At 48.8% G+C, this 5,811-nt stretch overlaps 1 long non-coding RNA gene across 4 annotated transcripts; it reads left to right on the top strand.

The window, feature by feature from the left end:
* Positions 1-3,797: 3,797 nt before the first annotated feature.
* Positions 3,798-4,792, top strand: LOC127906881 (uncharacterized). Of its 4 annotated transcripts, XR_008063023.1 has the most exons (4): positions 3,798-4,025; positions 4,057-4,118; positions 4,580-4,610; positions 4,704-4,743. It is a non-coding gene; the product is annotated as an uncharacterized LOC127906881 (long non-coding RNA). The 4 variants fall into 4 exon arrangements; XR_008063026.1 differs by lacking the exons at positions 4,580-4,610; positions 4,704-4,743 and adding an exon at positions 4,766-4,792 and having other exon boundaries at positions 4,088-4,148; XR_008063024.1 differs by lacking the exon at positions 4,580-4,610 and having other exon boundaries at positions 4,088-4,148; positions 4,704-4,736.
* The last annotated feature ends 1,019 nt before the right edge of the window (positions 4,793-5,811 follow it).

Here is a 5,811-nt window from a genome sequence, read left to right as displayed (position 1 = left end):
AGGCCTTGTTCAGGTCCCCCATTAAAGGCCTTGGTCAGGTCCCCCATTACAGGCCTTGGTCAGGTCCCCCATTACAGCCCTTGGTCAGGTCCCCCATTAAAGGCCTTGTTCATGTCCCCCATTAAAGGCCTTGGGCAGGTCCCCCATTAAAGGCCTTGGTCAGGTCCCCCATACAGGCCTTGGTCAGGTCCCCCATTACAGGCCTTGGTCAGGTCCCCCATTACAGGCCTTAGTCAGGTCCCCCATTACAGGCCTTGGTCAGGTCCCCCATTAAAGGCCTTAGTCAGGTCCCCCATTAAAGGCCTTAGTCATGTCCCCCATTAAAGGCCTTGGTCAGGTCCCCCATTAAAGGCCATGGTCAGGTCCCCCATTAAAGGCCTTGGTCAGGTCCCCCATTACAGGCCTTGGTCAGGTCCCCCATTAAAGGCCATGGTCAGGTCCCCCATTAAAGGCCTTGGTCAGGTCCCCCATTACAGGCCTTGGTCAGGTCCCCCATTAAAGGCCTTGGTCAGGTCCCCCATTAAAGGCCTTGGTCAGGTCCCCCATTAAAGGCCTTAGTCAGGTCCCCCATTAAAGGCCTTGGTCAGGTCCCCCATTAAAGGCCTTAGTCAGGTCCCCCATTAAAGGCCTTGGTGAGGTCCCCCATTAAAGGCCTTGGGCAGGTCCCCCATTAAAGGCCTTGGTCAGGTCCCCCATTACAGGCCTTGGTCAGGTCCCCCATTACAGGCCTTGGTCAGGTCCCCCATTAAAGGCCTTGTTCATGTCCCCCATTAAAGGCCTTGGGCAGGTCCCCCATTAAAGGCCTTGGGCAGGTCCCCCATTAAAGGCCTTAGTCAGGTCCCCCATTAAAGGCCTTGTTCATGTCCCCCATTAAAGGCCTTGGGCAGGTCCCCCATTAAAGGCCATGGTCAGGTCCCCCATTAAAGGCCTTAGTCAGGTCCCCCATTACAGGCCTTAGTCAGGTCCCCCATTAAAGGCCTTGTTCATGTCCCCCATTAAAGGCCTTGGGCAGGTCCCCCATTAAAGGCCATGGTCAGGTCCCCCATTAAAGGCCTTAGTCAGGTCCCCCATTACAGGCCTTAGTCAGGTCCCCCATTAAAGGCCTTAGTCAGGTCCCCCATTACAGGCCTTGGTCAGGTCCCCCATTAAAGGCCTTAGTCAGGTCCCCCATTAAAGGCCTTAGTCAGGTCCCCCATTACAGGCCTTGGTCAGGTCCCCCATTAAAGGCCTTGGTCAGGTCCCCCATTAAAGGCCATGGTCAGGTCCCCCATTTAAGGCCTTGGTCAGGTCCCCCATTACAGGCCTTGGTCAGGTCCCCCATTAAAGGCCTTGGTCAGGTCCCCCATTAAAGGCCTTGGTCAGGTCCCCCATTACAGGCCTTGGTCAGGTCCCCCATTAAAGGCCTTGGTCAGGTCCCCCATTACAGGCCTTGGTCAGGTCCCCCATTACATGCCTTGGTCAGGTCCCCCATTACAGGCCTTGGTCAGGTCCCCCATTACATGCCTTGGTCAGGTCCCCCATTACAGGCCTTGGTCAGGTCCCCCATTAAAGGCCTTGGTCAGGTCCCCCATTACATGCCTTGGTCAGGTCCCCCATTAAAGGCCTTAGTCAGGTCCCCCATTAAAGGCCTTGGTCAGGTCCCCCATTACATGCCTTGGTCAGGTCCCCCATTAAAGGCCTTGGTCAGGTCCCCCATTAAAGGCCTTGGTCAGGTCCCCCATTACATGCCTTGGTCAGGTCCCCCATTAAAGACCTTGGTCAGGTCCCCCATTACAGGCCTTGGTCAGGTCCCCCATTACATGCCTTGTTCATGTCCCCCATTAAAGGCCTTGGGCAGGTCCCCCATTAAAGGCCTTGGTCAGGTCCCCCATTACATGCCTTGTTCATGTCCCCCATTAAAGGCCTTGGTCAGGTCCCCCATTAAAGGCCTTAGTCAGGTCCCCCATTACAGGCCTTGGTCAGGTCCCCCATTACATGCCTTGTTCATGTCCCCCATTAAAGGCCTTGGGCAGGTCCCCCATTAAAGGCCTTGGTCAGGTCCCCCATTACAGGCCTTGGTCAGGTCCCCCATTACAGTCAGGTCCCCCATTACAGGCCTTGGTCAGGTCCCCCATTAAAGGCCTTAGTCAGGTCCCCCATTAAAGGCCTTGTTCAGGTCCCCCATTAAAGGCCTTGGTGAGGTCCCCCATTAAAGGCCTTGGTCAGGTCCCCCATTAAAGGCCTTGGGCAGGTCCCCCATTAAAGGCCTTGGGAAGGTCCCCCATTACAGGCCTTGGTCAGGTCCCACATTACATGCCTTGGTCAGGTCCCCCATTACAGGCCTTAGTCAGGTCCCCCATTAAAGGCCTTGGTCAGGTCCCCCATTAAAGGCCTTGGTCAGGTCCCCCATTAAAGGCCTTGGTCAGGTCCCCCATTACAGGCCTTGGTCAAGTCCCCCATTAAAGGCCTTGGTCAGGTCCCCCATTACAGGCCTTAGTCAGGTCCCACATTACATGCCTTGGTCAGGTCCCCCATTACAGGCCTTGGTCAGGTCAGATCTAGTCCAATTGTGGCATGAATCCACTATTTTTGTGAGTTTGCATTGCTTTCAATGGTGACTTTTATTTTGAAGGCGAACCGCCGATTCCACAATTGTTATTTCAACTGATGTTGTTCAGGATATACAGTGGTCTCTCCAAGCACGTTCCCACGTCTTTACGTCAGAGCTGCAAGAGATCGAAGGGGTCGTCACTAGTGGGTCGTAACTATTTACCACAGCCACAAAGTAATAAACTTCGCCTATTTCTAAAATGCCTCTTCTTAAAATGGGATATAAAACCTAACTCAAACATTAACCACACGTTTAACCTTATACCTAACCTTAAATTAAGACCAAAAAGCACATTTTTGTTTTTATTAATTTTACGACACAGACCATTGTTACTTTGTGGCTGTGGTAACTCGCGGAAACTGAGGGATATGGATAAGCGCTAGAGAGATCAAGACAACAGGGAAACTCGGATAAAACGAGGTCAAATGATCACTTCAGTGATCTTCAGGTCAGCTATTCGGAGCTCTATCAAGATACCAGAGTTTCCGGAAAAAAAATCAGTGTTGGATGACCGTTCAAAACGATTTTGCCCAGTCTGAGTTTTTTATATTTTTTTTATCGGGTTCCCAGTTGTCGTGAACGCAATGAAGTCATAGGTTGGAGATTTCCGAGTCCCCAGTTGTTTTGAACGTAGTGGCGCTAAAGCGTGACTGCAATGTTGAAATATGTAAACAATTACTTAGTTGTGTTTCTAAGATATATTGCTCAACAGTTTCATGAGAAGTATGCTTGACAATTCGTTTTAGTTTGCTATTTTGCACCGAAGTAGCCTTGGTCTAAACACCTCCTGTGACTGCAGACATATGGGACAGTTAAAGTAAAGAGGAATAAGGCTGTTGAATGACTGACTGGCTTGGTCACTGACATGTTTAGACTGGTGTGGAAGAACGTGTTATTATGCTACTGTCTGTCAGGCATTCAGGCCTATGGGTCCAGGTTCCAAAAGGGTTCTTTGGCTGTCCCCATAAGATAATCATTTTATTTTAGTTCCAGGTAGAACCCTCTATTGAAAATGGTTCCAGCTAGCACAGTTGGTTCCTTGGAAGTTGTGTGGAACGTACAATTTTTTTTTTAGGTTCCAAAGAGGTTCTGAGAACGTTTTACTATGGTTTCCCTGAAAGTTTTCCTGGACGTTTTATAAACGTTCTGAGAACATGTTGCAGTAAGACTTTTAATAGCACTGCTGGCTTAGTTTGGTTGAACTGTTTTGAACTCCCAGCACAGATAGGACACATGGACATTAATTTCAGTTGAATGCTTTCTGTTTTATAACTGACTAGGTTTCCCCCTTTCAGTTGGACAACTGACTAGGTATCCCCCTTTCAGTTGGACAACTGACTAGGTATCCCCCTTTCTGTTGGACAACTGACTAGGTATCCCCCTTTCTGTTGGACAACTGACTAGGTATCCCCCTTTCTGTTGGACAACTGACTAGGTATCCCCCTTTCTGTTGTATAACTGACTAGGTATCCCCCTTTCTGTTGGACAACTGACTAGGTATCCCCCTTTCTGTTGGACAACTGACTAGGTATCCCCTTTCTGTTGGACAACTGACTAGGTATCCCCTTTCAGTTGGACAACTGACTAGGTATCCCCTTTCTGTTGGACAACTGACTAGGTATCCCCTTTCTGTAAGACAACTGACTAGGTATCCCCTTTCAGTTGGACAACTGACTAGGTATCCCCCTTTCAGTTGGACAACTGATTAGGTATCCCCCTTTCAGTTGGACAACTGACTAGGTATCCCCCTTTCAGTTGGACAACTGACTAGGTATCCCCCTTTCTGTTGTATAACTGACTAGGTATCCCCCTTTCTGTTGTATAACTGACTAGGTATCCCCCTTTCAGTTGGACAACTGACTAGGTATCCCCCCTTTCTGTTGTATAACTGACTAGGTATCCCCCTTTCTGTTGTACAACTGACTAGGTATCCCCCTTCCAGTTGGACAACTGACTAGGTATCCCCCTTTCTGTTGTATAACTGACTAGGTATCCCCCTTTCTGTTGGACAACTGACTAGGTATCCCCCTTTCTGTTGTACAACTGACTAGGTATCCCCCTTCCAGTTGGACAACTGACTAGGTATCCCCCTTTCTGTCGTATAACTGACTAGGTATCCCCCTTTCTGTTGGACAACTGACTAGGTATCCCCCTTTCTGTTGTACAACTGACTAGGTATCCCCCTTTCTGTTGGACAACTGACTAGGTATCCCCCTTTCTGTTGTACAACTGACTAGGTATCCCCTTTCTGTTGGAAACCTGACTAGGTATCCCCCTTTCAGTTGGACAACTGACTAGGTATTTTCTGTTGTATAACTGACTAGGTATCCCCTTTCTGTTGTACAACTGACTAGGTATCCCATGTTTAGACCTTTCTGTTGTATAACTGACTAGGTATCCCCCTTTCAGTTGGACAACTGACTAGGTATCCCCCTTTCAGTTGGACAACTGACTAGGTATCCCCTTCTGTTGGACAACTGACTAGGTATCCCCCTTTCAGTTGACAACTGACTAGGTATCCCCTTTCTGTTGGACAACTGACTAGGTATCCCCCTTTCAGTTGGACAACTGACTAGGTATCCCCTTTCAGTTGGACAACTGACTAGGTATCCCCTTTCAGTTGGACAACTGACTAGGTATCCCCTTTCAGTTGGACAACTGACTAGGTATCTTTCTGTTGTACAACTGACTAGGTATCCCCTTTCTGTTGTATAACTGACTAGGTATTTTCTGTTGGACAACTGAAGGTATCCCCTTTCTGTTGTACAACTGACTAGGTATCCCCTTTCAGTTGGACAACTGACTAGGTATCCCCTTTCAGTTGGACAACTGACTAGGTATCCCCCTTTCAGTTGGACAACTGACTAGGTATCCCCTTTCAGTTGGACAACTGACTAGGTATCCCCCTTTCTGTTGTACAACTGACTAAAGGTATCCCCCTTTCAGTTGGACAATGTTAGGTATCCTTTTCTGTTGGACAACTGACTAGGTATCCCCTTTCTGTTGTACAACTGACTAGGTATCCCCTTTCAGTTGGACAACTGACAGGTATCCCCTTTCAGTTGACAACTGACTAGGTATCCCCCTTTCAGTTGGACAACTGACTAGGTATCCCCCTTTCAGTTGGACAACTGACTAGGTATCCCCCTTTCTGTTGTATAACTGACTAGGTATCCCCCTTTCTGTTGGACAACTGACTAGGTATCCCCCTTTCTGTTGTA

This window comes from Oncorhynchus keta, chromosome 13 (genome assembly GCF_023373465.1).
Source record: "Oncorhynchus keta strain PuntledgeMale-10-30-2019 chromosome 13, Oket_V2, whole genome shotgun sequence".
Lineage (NCBI taxonomy): Eukaryota > Metazoa > Chordata > Actinopteri > Salmoniformes > Salmonidae > Oncorhynchus > Oncorhynchus keta.
The sequence above is the reverse complement of the archived record's forward strand: the minus strand, read 5'-3'. Positions and strand labels throughout refer to the sequence as shown.